Source organism: Stegodyphus dumicola, chromosome 11 (assembly GCF_044657685.1).
Source record: "Stegodyphus dumicola isolate Sdum_Otavi_A_Nest chromosome 11, ASM4465768v1".
Lineage (NCBI taxonomy): Eukaryota > Metazoa > Arthropoda > Arachnida > Araneae > Eresidae > Stegodyphus > Stegodyphus dumicola.
Genome location: NC_140778.1, coordinates 153223852 through 153243670, shown reverse-complemented (window position 1 = coordinate 153243670; position 19819 = coordinate 153223852). Strand labels below are relative to the sequence as shown.

Genomic DNA, 19819 nt, shown 5'->3' with positions numbered 1-19819 from the left:
CACCTTTTCTGCTCAGCGCAATCGTGAAAGGGAGAAATGCAAATTTTTATGTCTAACATTATCTACGCTAACGTCAGTTAAGTTTCTTCTCCGTTATTATGTTACCTTATGTATCTACGCTATCTTCTAATCCTCAAGTTATCTAGAGAATTATCACATATACATTTAATTGCGAAAAACTCGTTAACTTTATAGAAGTGAAAGAACAATTCTTATAAAATTGAGCAAAGAAAATTTTACTCGGCGTCAGTTTTGTTTTAACGAACGAAAAAGAAATTCAAAAATACTTAGTTAACAATGTCCTCATTTGCAGGTACAGAAAAGAAACAAAGCAGGTGGCGCCATCTAGGTATGCAAAATGGAATCACATTATCAGTGGGGAAAAAGTTTAGAATTTAAAACTGACTAATGTAAAGAAAAATAATGGATATACAGAAAACTAACTCTAGTTCGCCAACTGAGAAACTATCTTCGATGAATTTGGCAGAAGCAAAAATTGTGCTTTGCAGACCAATGCTGTCTAATGTTTGTGCTTTTGTTTTCGAATAAAAATTTCATGTTCCTTGATGAAAAAATTTAAAGCATTTTTGGTTAGATCTATGTCTGGCAAGCGTCAATGACAAGGAATTCTATAAATTCCTCAAAAATTCATATCAGGCATCGAATACTTAAAGTTAGAATTGTATATTTTATTGACCAGAGAAATAAAGGCAACTTCAGTGTTAAGCGAATAGCAGCAATTTTATAACTGACAAGAGAGAAGAGAAGTAAAATGATTGATTAATGCATTATTACTATTATTGATTAAGAAAGAAAGAATGATTTTTCGTAACAGAAGTAGCCATTTTTTAAACGCTTGGTCTCTGTTAAACGCAGTGATGAATATGAAAAACCCGTTCGATCAAATATAATGGTGTCAAGATTAGGGTTATAAGCACGTACATAAGATATCTCGATTCTATAATGAAATTGTGTATAACAGATGCTCAATAGAATGAGACAGTTACTAATAATATAACAAAATATCAACATGAACAATGTTTTATAATATGCAAATTCAGCCGAAAACAGCCCAAATATCAAAATTCATATTTTTAAGAATGGTTCAGTTGTATACCATTCGGGAATTACGAGAGGAATGTGGTCGCCAAGCACAACTTTACTTGCCTTAGATTGGGTTTACGTATTGCAAATGAAACCTGTGATTATAGTTCAGGCAACTAATGTCGCGAAATTCAAACCTAGGATTTTAATGTCTGGAGGACTTTGCGAGAGCATCCACTCTCAGAAAAGTGGGGAGTTTGCTCAATAGCTCTTCCTAAACATACTTAAATGTTCTAGATTTCTAGAAGAAAGTTGGAAACTGTTGCTACTCACACCATACGGTGATAGTACATTTTTCAGAAAATCGTGACTGAAAAATACATTTTTCAGAAAATCGTGACTGAAAAATACATTTTTCAGAAAATCGTGACCAGTTGAGCTCTGTGTGGCCTTATGTTATCGTCTATAAAAATAATGTCACCTCTGGATCCCCAGAAAAGACTCATAAAATGTTCAAGAGCTTTTTGCCTACAACGATGTGTGGTCATGCACTGACACATAATGGTGTTTGGCTGTCAAACCAAGAATTAAGTATCCAAAGTGGTTCATTTATTTTGGAGGGGTGATAGCGGATTTCAGGCTTTTCTCAGGTGAAGCCATTCCAAGAATTATGTTGTATAAAGAAATTCTACTCATCACGAGAGAAGATATGTCTTCGAGCTTTCCATATTCGTGTCTGGCTCAACAGAAAACAGGCTGTCTTGGATCTGTTGAGAGGTACATATAATCTGGTCTAAGGGCATAAAGGCCCTATTCTGCTAGGTATATACTTTGTCTTGGAATTTCTTTTATCTATACGAAGCAACGAGGTACTGAAAAAACATTCTATCCGTAGTCTGTCTAAGTTATCGTGCATTTAATGCAATCCTTCGATCTTCCACAGGTTTCCTGGGTCTTGACGGCCCATCTGGTAATGGTACCCATAGTTTGTATTGGTGCCATAACCTAGATATTACGCCTAGTAACACTCTTAACCATCGACCTAAGCTTGAGATGTCCTACCTCAAGTTTAACAAGGCTATCTATTTCAGTTTATTGTCCAAATGGTTATGAGAACTCACTTCAACTGAAATCAATCCTTCCGTTTTTCTTGCAGAAAATACAATTTTTCAAATGAACTTCACAGATTTAGAAACCAGCCACTTTCTTATAAAATGCTTCGTTCTAATATTTTCAAACGTTATATGCCTACATTATAATTACCGTTTCGCAAGTACCGTTAATTTTCTGCACCAACGTATTTGAATTCCCTGTTAAGGATAGATTGGAGAAAATCTTGAGTGTATGAAAAGACCTAGCGTCGTTATGTTGTTATAACTTAATTTTACTCTGAGAGTCATTCTTTCCAGTTTCACGTATTATCCCTGCCAATGAGATTTCTTAAAAGTATTATCTATCATCTTTACAGTTTAGTTCCAAGCATTAGTCAGCAAGGATGGTTATTAACAAGATCCTTTATTAAGAGTATTTGAATGCTTAAACAAGCGTGTTCTCAAATAGCATTGGAATTTCTAAATCATGTAATTATACTCTTGCATTTAACTAAAGAAGTAAATTTTAAAGACATTTTTTATTACTATGCTAAATTAATTACTTTGCCTGTGTTATTATTGTCCTTGCCAAGGAATTTGTATCATCTAAACCAGTAAATAAAGTGCAATAATAGTTACCCACAGTACATAAATTAATTTAAACAGCTTTTGCTCGAAACAAAGTATGCATTTTTAAAAATGTATAAAAAAGAAGCAAAATAAGATCCAATAAACATACAAATTTAATTTGTATGCTACGTGCATCTACATTTCTTCAATCGTAACTTACAGATTTTTTTAAAGAATGAACACAAACGAGAAACATAAATTAATTTTTGAGAAAGAATTACACTTTATACACAATGCAAGTTTCCTAAATATAAGTAATAAATATAATGTATGTATTTATGAAAAAAATCAGCTTTATAATGTTTGAGTTCCCGTTTACAAATTATTTGGCTCTCTTTGATTTCGTGAAACTTATTTATTCGAATCAAAAATTCAAAACGATTTTGCTCTTTTACTGGCAATCAGAAACTGTAACTTATTATTTTAGCTCCGTAAAATGGAGCTAAATTCGTTATTATTTATGTGTTCAGTGTTTTAACATTGCTTCCTAATATCTAACAATCAACTGTTAAATTAACTGGAATTTCGTAACAGTTATTCAAGCGTTACAAATGCAGTTGCTTTTAAATTAAAGTACACACACATATTATATATATATATATATATATATATATACATTCAGGATAATAAAAACATCTAGCAAAAACCGAAAGACAGAAATAAGTAGATTTCATAGCAAGTGTGCGTTAAAATGCAGCGTTGAGATGGTACAAGGCGTTGTTAAGCGTTAGGTAAACGTAGTTTGTTGGCTTAGGTCGTGATTTCTCGAGCAGATTTCAAGCAGCATATATCGCTGCATGAACACAAAATTCACAGGCATGCATTTTATCTACGGAGCTGAGGTGGATAGGCTCAAGCTAAGGAACAAATGATTCCTAACTGCCTTGGAAAAGGAAGATTTACGCTTTGCACCTCTTCAAACAGCCATTTTTCACGCGTACACATTTCATGACAAAAACTCCCTAATTAAATCCTCTGCATATATTTTTACATGAACACAAAATTGAACACAAAATTCACAGGCATGCACTTTATCTACGGAGCTGAGGTGGATATACTCAAGCTAAGGAACAAATGATTCCTGACTGCCTTGGAAAAGGAAGATTTACGCTTTGCACCTCTTCAAACAGCCATTTTTCACGCGTACACATTTCATGACAAAAACTCCCTAATTAAATCCTCTCCATATATTTTTACATGAACACAGAATTGAACACAAAATTCACAGGCATGCACTTTATCTACGGAGCTGAGGTGGATATACTCAAGCTAAGGAACAAATGATTCCCGACTGCCTTGGAAAAGGAAGATTTACGCTTTGCACCTCTTCAAACAGCCATTTTTCACGCGTACACATTTCATGACAAAAACTCCCTAATTAAATCCTCTCCATATATTTTTACATTTTTGACAGATGTTCTTGAATCAGCTTGAATGTCTATTTGTTGAAAGAAATCTGATGTATACACCCCATGATTTTCTTGTACGGAATATTAAATTATGCGCATTTTTTCCTGCATTTCGTTTACACACGTTTCCTCGAATGTCATTAGATACATATTTCTCATTCAATTAATTCAGTTCTCACTTCGCGACAATGCAAAAATGCATGACACTTCAAAATATCTTTATTAAAAATTGAAAAATATGAAAAAAATAGAGCTAAACAATTAAAGGACAATTTTTACAATTAAAATTGAAGTTTCTACTCAAAAACTAGCAACTCGGCCAGCGGGCAAGGCGGTAGATTTTTCGAAGCTCAAAACTGAAAGTTTCCTTTTGGTCTCACTGGGCAAAAAAGACACTGAAGGCGTAGAAACGGACTTAATCTATTGTGGAGGCTATGCGGAGTCAATATATGAGATAATTTAATAACTTAAATAACAATTCCAGAATAGATTACGCATGATTTAATGCGTAATAATAAAACAAGATGTTATCTTTGTTAATAAGAAACTTAGTTTCTCTAGATTTTCAACACATTCATTATTCTGCTAAATTTCAAATTTAAACAAATACGGCTGCTTTGGTACAAAAAATTAGGCTTAGCCGCACTTAACCAACTATTAAATTGTTGATAATTCTGCAGTTATTGCGTGGAAATTAACTAAAAGCATAAAAACCTTAACCGAAACATAAGAACAACGTAATTCAATCATTTTTAAAGCCAAAAAATGCACAATTTACCAATATATAGGAATAAAAAAACCTGAGCTCAATGAGTAACAGAGTGGGTATATATATTTGGTGTCCGCCGATAACATCGCGGCAAAAACATCGCAGGCGAAAACGTCGCGGAGAAAACAACGGAAGGCGAAAACGTCGTGCTACAAAACATCGTGGGAGAAAACATCGCAAAGAGAAAACATCGCAGTTCTAAAACATCGTGGTACAAAATATCGTCATCGAAAATAAAGCGGTTCAAAAACTTCGCAGTTTAAAAACATCGTCGTCGAAAATATCTTGGTAAAAAATAAAGTATCTACAAATCATCGCATGACGATAACATCGCAGACATGCTTTATTTTTTTCAGGCTTTAATAGTAATTGTAAATGGATATTCCTATAATGATTGAGCGCAAGATGGAAAGAAGGATAATTTTTACTTTCATATTTTTTATTAACTAATACATTTTTGCTGATAAAGTAAGAAGGAAACTTAAGCATAGAAAAGTAATGCAACTTATAGCATTTAACAGAATTTTAAACCGACATAGTTAACTAACAAAGATCATTTATACTTTACTTAAGCTTTTACTAGTAATTTTTCATGAAAAGTATAATCTAAAAAAAGCCTGAAAAAAATAAAGCATGTCTGCGATGTTATCGTCATGCGATGATTTGTAGATACTTTATTTTTTACCACGATATTTTCGAAGACGATGTTTTCAAACTGCGAAGTTTTTGAACCGCTTTATTTTCGATGACGATATTTTGTACCACGATGTTTTAGAACTGCGATATTTTCTCTTTGCGATGTTTTCTCCCACGATGTTTTAGAACTATGATATTTTCTTTTTGCGATGTTTTCTCCCACGATGTTTTGTAGCACGACGTTTTCGCCTTCCGTTGTTTTCTCTGCGACGTTTTCGTCCGCGATGTTTTTGCCGCGATGTTTTCAGCTGTAACCATATATTTATATATTTTCGGTGCGGTTGATTACCACCAAAAGGAGAGATGCACAACTACATGCCATAGCAGTTCTATATACAAAACGTGAACGTTCTGAGGCTACTCGTTTGTGAGTTATGCGAGATACATACCGTACGTACGCATAGACGCCACGAAAAATTCTCTTCAGAATTCATTTTAAATTAGTTTTACAATTCGTTTTATGAAAAAGAGTCCTTTATTCTTTCTTTACGTACAAATGTCATGCAAAAACATTATTAAATTACATTTGATAGAGGTCAAAATGGATATTTTCGTTGAAACATAGTACCCGGAATTTTTTCTTGATTACAAGACTTGCTTTACTTCGTACAAGGAAGTAAAAATGTCCTCTTTTTATGAAGCGTAGAATTATATTTAATGAAAAAATCACTTAAAAACGCAATTTAGAGTACTTCTCGTACAAATCAGATATATTTTTACTACAGGATGCAACATTTAAACATTTGTCCTTTATATATCTGTTACTTTTATAGGTCTTTTTCAATTTTTAAAAATTTATTTCTATTTATCCTAACAATAAAAGATTTTATTTATGCCTCGCATAACTTCAAGTATACGCAGTTGTAGCTTTGACTCATTCTCTGGACGTTTCTATTTGCAGCTCAACTATCTGGGTACTGTGCGTAAAGAGGGAAAAAGATAAATAGGGAAGATTTCAGACTAGAAATCGGTGAAAATCTGACTCGTGCGTGGAAGGCGTGTAGAGTAGAGGCAAAGAATAAAGTCTGATTAGATTTATATTCTGATGAGAAACGCATTATTCTTGTATTACTTGATAAGCATTTTTGACTGATCTATTGTGCGTCTTTGCGGTCTTATAGAATTATCACCTGTAACGACAATCGATGCTAATCACAGCTAGTTCTAAAGGTAGGTTATTAGCCGAAAAAGTTACGCTCAATGATGTGTTGTGCACAAGGAGCCGGGATATTTTATGAGAATGAGGAAAATGCTTCACCTGCAGCTACTCTCGAGAAGAGGAAGAAGACATTATACTTCTGGATGGTCTTAACGTAGATTAACCAGTTACATTTGCTAAATGGTTTGGTTGATTTGATTATGGCAAATCGCATGAAGGCTATCTGCGTAAGGGGAGGGATGTCTTCGTGGAGAACTTTCTAAGAGAAACGGGCTCATATACACGTTACATATGGATAAAACCACCAGATTTATTTGACTGTTAATGGGTAGTTAATAAGCTTTAATTAAAACTGAAATCAAATGGCACTTCAGAGGCCTCTTGAAAACGTTTTCCTAGAACAAAATCGAATGTAATATGCCTATGTTGAAATAACCATGAGAAAAATTATTTTTAACCTTAAATGGGCAATTGAAGTACATTTACGGTCGTTTTAAAAAATTTAAATTTTTATAACTTTAAAAAGACATGTATTTAAATTGTTTTTGAAACACTGATAACAAAATAGACTAAAAGTAGGAAGATAAAATAAAATTTGCATAATAGCAATAGTACAGTAATAACATTAAAATTCTATAGATGAAATAAATATATCGCATTTTTAAACTGAAATTTGGTTCTACATCTTTTCATTTATATGTATTTTTAAAGGCTTGTTGAAAGATGTATAAACGGTGCTATAGTATATATCAATTTCATTGAATTAATTCTAAGATTATTTTGGTTTTAGAAACGAAAATCAGTTTAAACATATTACTCTTACTTCCAACAATATTAATGTGTAAATGATAGTTTTCATGTAAAGTGCAAAACTACTTCCAATTGCATTACATCTAGGATGATGTAAAGTACACTGAATCCTCCGAAATGCAAAGTAAGTAATTTTTATAAAAGTTGTATTTCATCCTAAACTAGGAAATTAAAAATCAAGAAATACATTTTTTGATTTACATAAACTAAATAAAATACATGAAAAGAACTAGATAACAAATGAAGAAAATATCGATTAAATGGACATGATAAATTTAAGATTAAGCATGACATACGATGTCTGTCCTAACTGCAGTGAACTAATAAAACTTGATTCTTCAAAGAATGTGTCAGCTTAATACTTTAAATGGCATATGAAATGAGAAATGAAAGTTTTCTCGTTTTTCTTCTTTAAGTAATAAGACTTGTCAAAAGATATGAGATTATAATTACTTTTCCGGAAAGGCGACAGATTAGAGAATTTTATCAAACTTGAAACAATGTCAAGTCCCACGATCATCTTTAGCATCCAAAAAGACTAGAACTTTTATTAAGTACTTTCGAATGGGTGAGTGCCAAAATTGATTTCAGGAAGAAGTGAAAACATAAAGGGAAAAGGAAGTTGCAGGTGCAGTGAATTTATCCACAACTTTAAATTTATACGTGGAATTTCTTAGTCAACTTAGTTACATGAGTGAAAGCATTCGTTAAACAAAAACAAAATAAATAAATAAAAAAAATCTGACAGCTTCTAGATTTTACTTTGGGCTTTTTTTAAGTTTTGTGTGTTACCTTTATTTATTAAATATCATGTTCTTTGGACTTAAACCATAAAATTCAATACGGCAGTAAATATCGCAAAATAAATTTACAAGGAGCATATCTTTAGAATTTCCGATACACATTCTAGCGCACTGGAACTAAAAATATTTTTAATTTTTCGTACAGTGTTGCCAATGTTCGCTTTGAAATCGTTGGGCTTGTTAATCAAAAATTCGTTAAAGTGTTACAAAACATGAAAATGATAATAAAACAGATTCTAAATTCCAAGTTAGGGCTTCCAGATGCTCATATTCGGTGGGGGATTACGCTATTAAAATATGATGGCTCTATGTACATTTGTTTTATCAGAATGTATGGGATTCAAAGATATATAGATTTATGTAGATTGTTCATTGTTTAATTTCTTTAAATATAACATAGGGTAAGAATATTTGGTAGCAACAATTTGGAAACTGAAATGGATATTTAAGGAGTATCAGAAACCCCTATACCGACAATGTTAAATTGGCCATTTTCGATGTACCTTTTCTCAAAATCTGCTGTAGATACAAGCTTGAAGTATTTTCTGTATACCTATCTGGTTATACTGAAATGAGCTTTTGAAGCATTTTGAATTTTAGAGTAAATTACAGAATATTTTGTTAGGCATAATAAAATTTAGCACTTTTCTCACACAAAAAAATTAAAAACATTTTTTTCCAAGTTTATTATAAAAAGCTCATTTCAGTAAATATTAGGGAACCTAAAAAATAAGCCATAAAAAGTTTAGATACCTGTGAGCAGTAGTTCCTGAGAAAAGGTACATCGAGTATAAAAATATCACGTTTGGAGAAAATCGCGTTTTTATGTAAAAATCCTCATTGATCAAAGCAGTAGATGACAAATTAAAACTAGATTTTTTTACAGTTCTAATTTTCATAGAGATTAAAGAATGGTATTTTTAGAAAGATAAAAGTGTAGAGAATTTGAAAATGCAAAAATCCAAAATTACAATTTTTTGAAGATTTTGGGGTTCCAACACCCCTTAAAGTTTTCAACGCAAAATGCCAAAACGAAATTAATAGCCCTTCTGGGCTAACGCCGTTTGGGATAAAAAATCAGGTATTTTTAAAAATATGTTTCTGGTCATCAATATTTGGATCAAATTTCAAGAAAAGTTTGTTAGCTTAAATTTTGTAAGTTAAGATTTGCTAGTTATTTTCAGGGCAAAAAATGATTTATAAGATCTTGTAACAATCAAAGATTTCAAAATCGTAAAAACAACCTTGTATTTAGCGTAAGTATAATGAAACACTCAATCGATTTCGAGGGCAGCTAAAGGTCCCTCCTCATCAGGAGAAAGAAATTCTTAGAAAGAAGAAAATAAAGGAGAAGGAGTCTCAGAAACAATTTGATTTGAAGTTCAGATTTTGAGCGTGAAGGTGCATTTTCCCCTCGCTCCCTATTTTAACTTCTCTAATTTTTCTTGTCCTTTATGCTTGATCAGATAGCCTGGCTCAGTAAAAGTAGGCGGCCAGTCCAACTCTGATTAAAAAGCCAGTTATAACCACGTGCAGTGCTGATAAGAACCACGTGTTTCTGAGACTCCTCCTTTATTTTCTTCTTTCTAAGTATTTCTTTCTCCTGATGAGGAGGGACCTTTAGCTGCCCTCGAAATCGATTGAGTGTTTCATTATACTTACGCTAAATACAAGATTGTTTTTACGATTTTGATTGTCACATTAGCGTGTTTCTCTTCTAGTCTAATCAAAGGTTTCCTAAATGATCATCTAATGCGAATTTAAAACTTAAATTTCGATAATTAAAATTTAAATATAAAGTAATTAAATTAATTAAAAAAAACAAAACATTAGCAAACATATATTATGACAAATTAAACATATTTATGTTTCAGTTTTAGTGATTAATTAAGGTTTAATTAATTACACTTAATTTTTTAGCATTAATTAATATTATAATTACCTAAGTAATCATTAATTAAGTTTCAAGTTTAATAGTCTAGTTTAAGAGGAAAAGTTAAACTGAAAAGAAAAGGAGCCTTCTAATGTAAGGCAGCTGACGTGAGAAATGAAGGAGCATTGTAACTTTAGATTTAATCCTCATACATGAAAGCCTGTTATACGAAATACTCAATATTTTTTAAAACAAAAATATTTGTTTTTATTTGCACATGTATAAAGATCACAACCTGACCGCCTACAAATTAATTAGTAGGTAATTTAAGCATGTACAAAATAACAATATTCGGCAGTGTTGGAATAGTCGAACAAAGTGTTAGTTTGAAAATCCTCAAATGATCAGTTTTAGGGATAAAAACAAACAAATAAACGAAATATTAATTATTTAAGACACCCACTTACGAAATACATATTAGACACATATCGGTGAAATGGCAACATATGTAGCTATACGAAATGCTGCGAATATTTAATTTCTGGAGAGTATGGTGACAATAATTCGAGAAATTATGAAAATTTTACAGCAGTAAAATGCCTCATGCACGAATCTGAAGTTCTCTCTTCTCTTCCCGGAAGTCCTTGCACGTTTATTAGAATTATTTAGTTTGATTATGCCTATCACACTAGAGCTTTCGTCCTAAAGTAAGGGTTATCTTCACGAAGAATGTTTTAAAGAAAATTTATCTATTATTACATTGATTATCAGGTATCTCCATGTGTAAGGGTATACTTATGACTTATGACTTACTTTTTTCTGGTCATTAACTACTAAAGAGTTTTTGCCAGTAGATCGCATTAAACTGCACTAGGCAAAGATATTTTCAAATAAATGGTACTAGGGAAGTACCAACACCCGTGGGCGAAGAAAATTCAGCTGCGTGAGCAGGCATATCTTAATATTTACGAAAGTAGGCGTTCATCATAAAAATTGTGCAGTGGTAAGCAATGGCATTAAATTGAAGCATGTAGGCAGGTTCAGTGAATTGTATGGCAAATGCAGGTGGTGAGCTCAATATAGCTAGTAAGAGTGCAGGATAAGCAACAGTGAGACATCATGAAAATGGCGCGAAGACAGTTTGAAGCTGTGAATGGCATAAGAGTTCAAAGTCCTTCAGAAGTATGCAGTAGTTAGATAGGCCGTAAAAAGTTCATAAGTTCGTAGAATCATACGATAAAGTAAAAAGTCATACAAAATAATTTTAAAAAATGAAATATTAACATAAAAATCTTGAATAAAAAATTTTCTTGATTAACATAAGTATAAGAATAATAGGATAGAGTCCAATTAGAGTTCAAGTAAATTTTAAAATTAAAATTTACAAGTTACCACCATAACGAATTGTGATGAATTGTCCTTGGGCGTTTGACAGTATATTCAATGGTTGGATCATAATCCAACATATGTTTAATTGCGTTATACTGACTATGTTTCATCTTCTCGAAGAAGTTGTGAGCTGTCATGAGTATAAAGTTATGCACAGATGGAATATCCAGGTCGTTATGAATTATAGAGTTTCTCACGTACCAAGGTGCATTCACAATGCTACGTAGAATTTTATTTTGAAGTATATCCAATTTTTTGCGCTCAGTTTTATTGGCGATTGCCCATGCCGGCACTGCATATAGCATGATCGGTCGAATTAGAGATATGTAAAGCATTTTCAGAAAACAACAAAAATATGCATTTAGCCGGCCTGTGTTTATGTACTGGTGTTCAAATAGTTCTCGGAGCGTTCCAGTTTTCGGGGGTATTATACTATGTACTTGATCTATTATAAGTGACCATTGATATTTCAAAACAGTAATATTGTGGAAAGAGTGACTAGTTCTGTGTTTCTAAAAGTTTTAATCCTCATTTTCACGTAACCATTAACGTCATGTTTGATGACTACAAGAAAAGTTCACTTTTTGCTTCATTTGGCAAGATCGAATTGCAGTAATTTGATTTATTTGCCTTCTTCAGAAAGTTGGCTTCGTTTGTGTGATTACAGCAAAGCACTCGAGGGCTGTCTGCCTAAAGGATGCCTTTCTGGAGTACGTTGTAAGGGAAACTGGATCGTATACGCGTTACATACGAGGAAAATCATATTAAATATTGATAATTAGGTGTTCTATACTTTTTAACTCATCTTAACTCGCTTAAGGTGCCGGACAAACACTCAAAAATATATAATCATCATAAGAACAATCGTACAGTGATAGTATAAATTAAATTTTAGGTTCGCGTTATCAAGAAACGTAAGTAAAAGGAAAATCAATGACAATAACACCAAATACAGTGAAGCTCTATGTTTCTTAAAAAGCCTCCCGACTCAAACAAATGGAGTAACATGATAGACCCCCCCCGAAATACACGCAAGATAAATAAATGCAATAAAATTGTAAGACAAAAACATTTATTAATTTTCTTGAATAATTCTAACGTAAGTTAATTGGGTAAACTGATAAGTTCCCTGCCATAATAATACTTGTAAGAATTATGTTAATTTTATTAACAGTTAAATTTTAAGTTAAAGTTCCTTTCCTGTCAAATTCTTAACTTCAACTTACTACTTCCGGCCAGAATGTAGTTTTGGAATCTTGCTGAATATTTAATAAGAAGGAGCGGTATTTAAACCACGAAGTTACTTACAGAGTTAGAGAGAATCAGAGTTTCTGATTTACGCGCGTCTTCCTTTTTGGCCACTCTCTCTCTCTCAAAGCTGTTTTACGCTCGGCCGTATTCAGACTCTTTCTAAGCTTCGTAGTCAAATAAGTTAAGGGGCTAACTCAATTTGAACCTTGATAGCTTCGGCTATATTTCTTTATTTAATCTTAGTTTTAGTTCAATTCTTAGTCTTTTATGTTCAAGCCCAAGTGCGGGCTTTGTTTGTACACTCCCAGGCGGAGTTTTGTTAAATCCTATTGGAATAATAAAGAGTTACCATTCCATCTTGTTGTTTCTTGTCTCCGAACTTTAGCGATTATTCGCTAATCAGTTCTTGGATTCTTCACTTCCAACACTAACTTAGAATTACAAAGTGAAGAACTCTACATACTAAAGAAAAATAACACAGAATATCACACCAAATTACAGCTTACAATAATTTATAAACCTTGAGATGAAAAATAACACCTATCTCATTCCAAAATTAACATACTCTTATTAATTTGCAAGTTTACTATTTTTGACATAGTAAATTTACAAATTAATATGAGTTACAAATTAATATGAGCTTAATTAGTGACACAATACCTCGACACAATACCTCACTAATTAAGCTGGTAAACCAATGTTTAACCTTCTAACTGGCCATAATTTAAAACATTCTAATCACTTATTAATTTACACATATAAAATAAATGTGTTTCTCCTAAGTAATTTGAAAAGCTAGAGTGGTAGACAAATTTTAAAATCACTCACAGATTTTCCGGAATATATAATCTTGAGGGAAGTGTCCAGTTTGTCTCACGGAGGAAGTCTATTTCCTTGAACCAACATCTTGATTACAGTTAATAAACTAACTCTTGCGCGTTGAACTCCATTCTGCACATGGATTTCTGGAAAAGGGGTGAAGTCCTTTTGTAAAATTAACCGCCCAATCAGGAAAAAATTCGTTCTTCAGGAATATATTTCTACGTGGAACGTTTATGCGTCAGGAACCACAAGAGTAATACCTCACGTCGATCCGGAACATACAAGTGTCACGTATATTTACTAACAATGATGCGCTTAAGTAGTACTCAGGAACATTCTTTATCAGTAACGCCACGGTAAGGACCAATCTGGAAAAACGCTGGTCAGGAAAACGTAGGGATATCGAGGACGAGCACCTGTATTAGGACCACCTCGAGAATGTCTAATTAAAGTTCTTGGAAAAATATAAAGAAGAAGCAGCGAAGCTATATTTTGAATAGAGCACTTTGTCTCAACTCGAGCAAAAGTTTCATCAGCTGAGAGCCGAGAGAAATACGTTCTACAGGAAACACAATTTCGGGTCCGACTCTTTCTTCAGTGTCGGGTCGTAAGAGCTTAGCTCAGAAGCTTGGCTGGTCGTCCTTTAAAGTATGTAACGACTGGCCAAGAAATTTTAAGTGCAAGCACGATGTCCGTCAAATAGTTTACTTTGATCGAGATGTTCAGAAAGCAATGACTTTCGGCACTTGTAAGTGCTATACAGTGCGCTACATAACATTTACGAAAAAGTGTTGCTTTTTCATTTTAATTAATTTAAACCTCTTTTTCTTTAAAAAATAAAATTTTCTTCCATTTTCAACATACAGTGAGTACACTAATTAACAAAAGTGTTCGTAAACCCTTTATTCAGAAAAAAATTCAATTATCAGAACTTTTGATTATCCGAATGGGGTCCGATCCCAATTGATTCGGATAATTGGTATTCTAGTGCATCTGGAATATGTGGAATAATTATAACATGTCACTATATTCAGCTACTGTAGGCCGTTTTCATCGCTGTGTAAAGCAAGGTTCGTACACAAACAAGGTTATGCTCATTCCAACTGATGTCAAACTACTTACAGGGTGTCCGCCGATAACATCGCGGCAAAAACATCGCGGACGAAAACGTCGCGGAGAAAACAACGCAAGGCGAAAACGTCGTGCTACAAAACATCGTGGGAGAAAACATCGCAAAGAGAAAACATCGCAGTTTTAAAACATCGTGGTATAAAACATCGTCGTCGAAAATAAAGCGGTTCAAAAACTTCGCAGTTTAAAAACATCGTCGCGAAAATTTCGTGATAAAAAATAAAGAATCTATAAATCATCGCATGACGAGATAACACCGCAGACATGCTTTTTTTCAGGTTTTAATAATTATAAATGGATATTCCCATAATGATTTGTGAGCAAAAGGTGTAAAGAAGGACAATTTTTACTTTCACATTTTTTTATTAACTAATAAATTTTTGCTGATAAAGTAAGAAGGAAACTTAAGCATAGAAAATTAAATGCAACTTATAGATTATACTTTTCATGAAAAATTACCAGTAAAAACTTTATAAAAATGATTTATTAATGGCCTTTGTTAGTTAACTATGTCGGTTTAAAATTCTATTAAGTGCTATAAGTTGCATTCATTTTCTATGCTTAAGTTTCCTTTTTATTTTCTCAGCAAAAACGTATTAATTAATAAAAAATATGAAAGTAAAAATTATCCTTCTTTCCATCTTGCGCTCACGAATCATTATGGGAATATCCACTTACAGTTATTAAAGCATGTCTCAAAAAAGCATGTCTGCGATGTTATCGTCATGCGATGATTTGTAGATACTTTATTTTTTACCACGATATTTTCGACGACGATGTTTTTAAATTGCGAAGTTTTTGAACCGCTTTATTTTCGACGACGATGTTTTGTACCACGATGTTTTAGAACTGCGATGTTTTCTCTTTGCGATGTTTTCTCCCACGATGTTTTCTCCCACGATGTTTTGTAGCACGATGTTCTCGCCTTGCGTTGTTTTCTCCGCGACGTTTTCGTCTGCGATGTTTTTGCCGCGATGTTTTCGGCTGTAACCACTTACAGAAGTGAGGGAAATGAAGAGACACAAACGGAGTAGGGAAAATGTTGCTTTTGAACAGAATGGAAGTCAATGACAGAGCAAACCTTAATGTTAGGGCGCAGCCCGGTCCACCTTGCAAAACAAAGTTTGCCCTATGAACCCTATACGAGCTACTCCAGTACAAAAATCACCACACAATCATACAAACACCCGAATCACACAATGCCAATGGCTTCTTTACTGTTGTTAATAATCTTCATAATCTTATGCGCTATTCCTCTTGCCTTAAGTAAACCATTTTTCATAAAATCTATGTTCGCTCCATCAATGCATCTGGTTAACTTACATTCTGTAATAAAGTGGACATAGTCTCCTACTTTTGTACATACTTTACATAAATCATTATCTTGAACATGGAATCTTTTCAGATAAAAGGGAAATCTCCCATGACCTGTAATTAATTGATTCAAGTCAATGTCATTGTTAGCATTCATATTTTCCTTAGGAACAAAAATCTTCATGAACATATTATTTTTAGCAGAGTTTTCCCATTGAGTCCGCCATTTATCTACAGTGTCGCACTTCATAATGTTAATGCATCTTCTCCTGGAGGCTTGTACGTCGACAGTTTCAATATCATTACTCATTGTTGCCTCCTTTGCTAAGACTGTAAAGTCATTAGAACCTTTTTTTTTGAGGCAGAAAAGATGAAAAATAGCAAACGCCTTCGCCGAGAATCGAACCACGGATCTCTGGAATACCGACCCAGCATGCTACCGTTACACCACGAAAGCACGCTAGGGAAGTTGGAGAAATACATTATATACTCCCCCTTTTAAAGGGCAACTAGGGGTTTAGGGGACCTAGTCGACAAATCCTGGGTGCGGAGAATCATCATCCACAATCCTTTTAGTTCGGTTGACACTTGTAGAGTCATTAGGTTAATTGGAAGCAGAAAAGATGAAAAATATGCAACCGCCTTCGCCGGGAGTCGAACCACGGACCTCTGGAATACCTGCCCAGCGTGCTACCGTTACAACACGAAGGCACGCTAGAGAAGTGGGAGAAATACCTTATAAGACATCCGCCCTCTCATTGCCCAAACAACCAATATGGGCTTTAACCCAATTAAAATTCAATTGATGCCTTACCTCCAAATGTGTCACTAATTTTTTAATAATTTGAATTAATGTATAATAACCTAAGTTATAATCCATAATAAGACGCTATGAATATATACAATGATTTAATAGATAGAAGATTTGGTTATTATTATAGCTGTCAATAAACATGCCCTCTAACACGAATGGAATTTCTTGGATTATACAGTACTTCATGAAAGAATGTTGTTTCATATTATTTTATAAAGAAATGTGCATAAAATTTGTACAATAATATACTACTTTCATAAAGACTTTTAATGTAATGCACTAAATTTAACAATGCAATTAATCTTCAGTTGCTTTATTTTCTCCTGCATAAATTATTTTCAAGAAATCCCGAAATCCATTTCGTGGAGATTACCTTAATTATGCTGCCAGAAGAAGTTCACTTAATATATAAAAGTTCTGTTAAATGAATGCTTTTGTTAAATAAACCAGTCTTAATAGCGAAGTAATTAAATAAAATATTTTTTAGTCTGTAACTTAATTACATATTACGTAAAATCACTTTTGCGAAAGATAATTTACTTACCTTATCTTTTCCATTAACTTTCAGAAGCATAGTTTAATTGAACACACGTTTTCACTAAATAAACAGCTGTTACTACGAAGCAAAATTTTATACTTGTGTCATTCGGTTATTTTAGTCGATGGAATTTTCCTTATAAATTATTTCTCTCGTAGAGTTTCTATTAACTTCGAAAATGCTTACATTTCTATGTTCTAATGACTAATGACATCTGTAACTCCACATTTCCTAGGAAGTATAATCAGTTATACTATTTGAAAAAAATAAGGTGAAGAAAATATTGAAAGATATTATGCATTTGTAGGAAACCTTCTTATTTTCATTTAAATAAGTTCTTAGATCATTTATATTACTACATTGTCTACAGACTGCTATGATTTTGAACCGCTTTAGGTTTGGCGACGATGTTTTATATTACGAGCTTTTAGAGCTGCTTTATTTTCTCTTTGCTTTCTTTTCTCCCACGATGTTCTCGTACCACGATGTTTTGGGCGCGATATTTTTGGCGAGCACCAGAAGCCTACATACATTTTACAAGTAAAGAACTGATATATTTTCTTGATACGATATAAGTGTTACATTGCACCGATGTTAATAATCATATAAAAGACGAAATACTTATTCCAATGTTCTGCATTATCTTTCTTGTCGAATATGGGCATCTGAAAACCCAAATTTATTTTATTACCGATTTCATATTTTGTAAAACTTTAACGAATTTTTGATTAACAAACTCAACAATTTAAAAGCGAGCAATGGCAACAGTCTACGGGGAAGGGGGTCGTTTTTATCTCCAGCGCACGGAACTGTGTATCGGAAAATCTGAAGATAAGATCATTTTCAAATTATTTTGCGACATTGCTGTTTAACTGAATTTTATAATTTAAGAGCAAAGAACATAATATTTAATAAATAAAGGTAACACACAAAACATTAAAAGAAACGTCCTTTTCGACGAATTTAAAATATGAAACCTTTCAGATTTTTTAGTCCAACGGGGCTTTGTCTCTGAATGACTATTGTTTTCGTTTTGCGATTTTACGTCGATTCACTATAAACGGCGAATTGCTTTTCAAACTGTTGCCACCAAATGTTAGAATCCTGCATTGTATTTGACGAAAAGTTAAACGAAGAAAAGAATGGATTTTTTAATACATCCAGTAGAATGACAATTACGAAAATAATCTCGAAAATAAATAAATAAATAAAATAAAATAAAAATAAAAACATCTGAAAGGTTTCAGATTTCAAATTACGTCCAAAGGGGCGTTTTTATAACATTTTATGTGTTACATTTATTTATTAAATATCACGTTCTTCGCACTTGAACCATAAAATTCAGTTCAACACTAATATCGCAAAATAGTTTTAAAATGAGCATATCCTATAGAATTTCCGATACAGAGACTCGCACGCTGGAGATAAAAATGTTTTTTCTGTACAACGTTGCCAATGCTCGCTTTGAAATCCTTGAGTTTGTTAATCAAAAATTCGTTAAACTTTTACAAAATAGAAAATCGATAATAAAGCAAATTCCAAATTTCAAATTTCAAATTTGGTTTTCCCCATGCTCATATTCGTAGGAGGATTACGTCATTCAAATTTCCATAGCTCTAGCTACCGTTGTTTTATCACAATGCGAGAAATATACATACATGTATGTGGATTTTTCATAATGTAATTTTTTCAAATATAATCCAGGATTCTAATGTTTGGTGGCAACAGTTTGAAAAGAGATTTACCGTTTATAGTGAATCGACGTAAAATCGCAAAACGAAAACAATAGTCCTTCAGAGACAAATATTTTATTTTTAGTCCTTTAGTCTAAAAAATCTGAAAGGCTTCAGATTTCAAATTACGTCGGAAAGGGCGTTTTTTTAACGTTTTGTGTGTTACCTTTATTTATTAAATATCATGTTTTTTGCACTTAAACTATAAAATTTAGTTCAACAGCAATGTCGCAAAAAATTTTAAAATCGGCATATCTTTAGAATTTCCGATACACAGTTCCGTGCGTTGGAAATAAAAAGGTCCCCTCCTCCCGCCCCACGTAGAGTGTTGCCATTGCTCGCTTTTAAATCATTGAGTTTGGTAATCAAAAATTCGTTAACGTTTTACAAAATATGAAATCGATAATAAAATTAATTTGGGCTTTCAGATGCCCATATTCGCAGTAGGATTACGTCTTTCAAAATCGAATAGCTCTAGGTACTGTTGTTTTATCACAATGCGAGAAACATACATACATTTATGCAGATACTACATTATCTAAT

The 19819-nt window shown here is 32.9% G+C and overlaps 1 protein-coding gene across 3 annotated transcripts in view; it reads right to left on the bottom strand.

The window, feature by feature from the left end:
- LOC118200168 (beta-1,4-N-acetylgalactosaminyltransferase bre-4-like) overlaps nucleotides 1–19819 on the bottom strand; it is a 594620-nt gene that overhangs the window by 31446 nt on the left and 543355 nt on the right. The window lies entirely within an intron of this gene.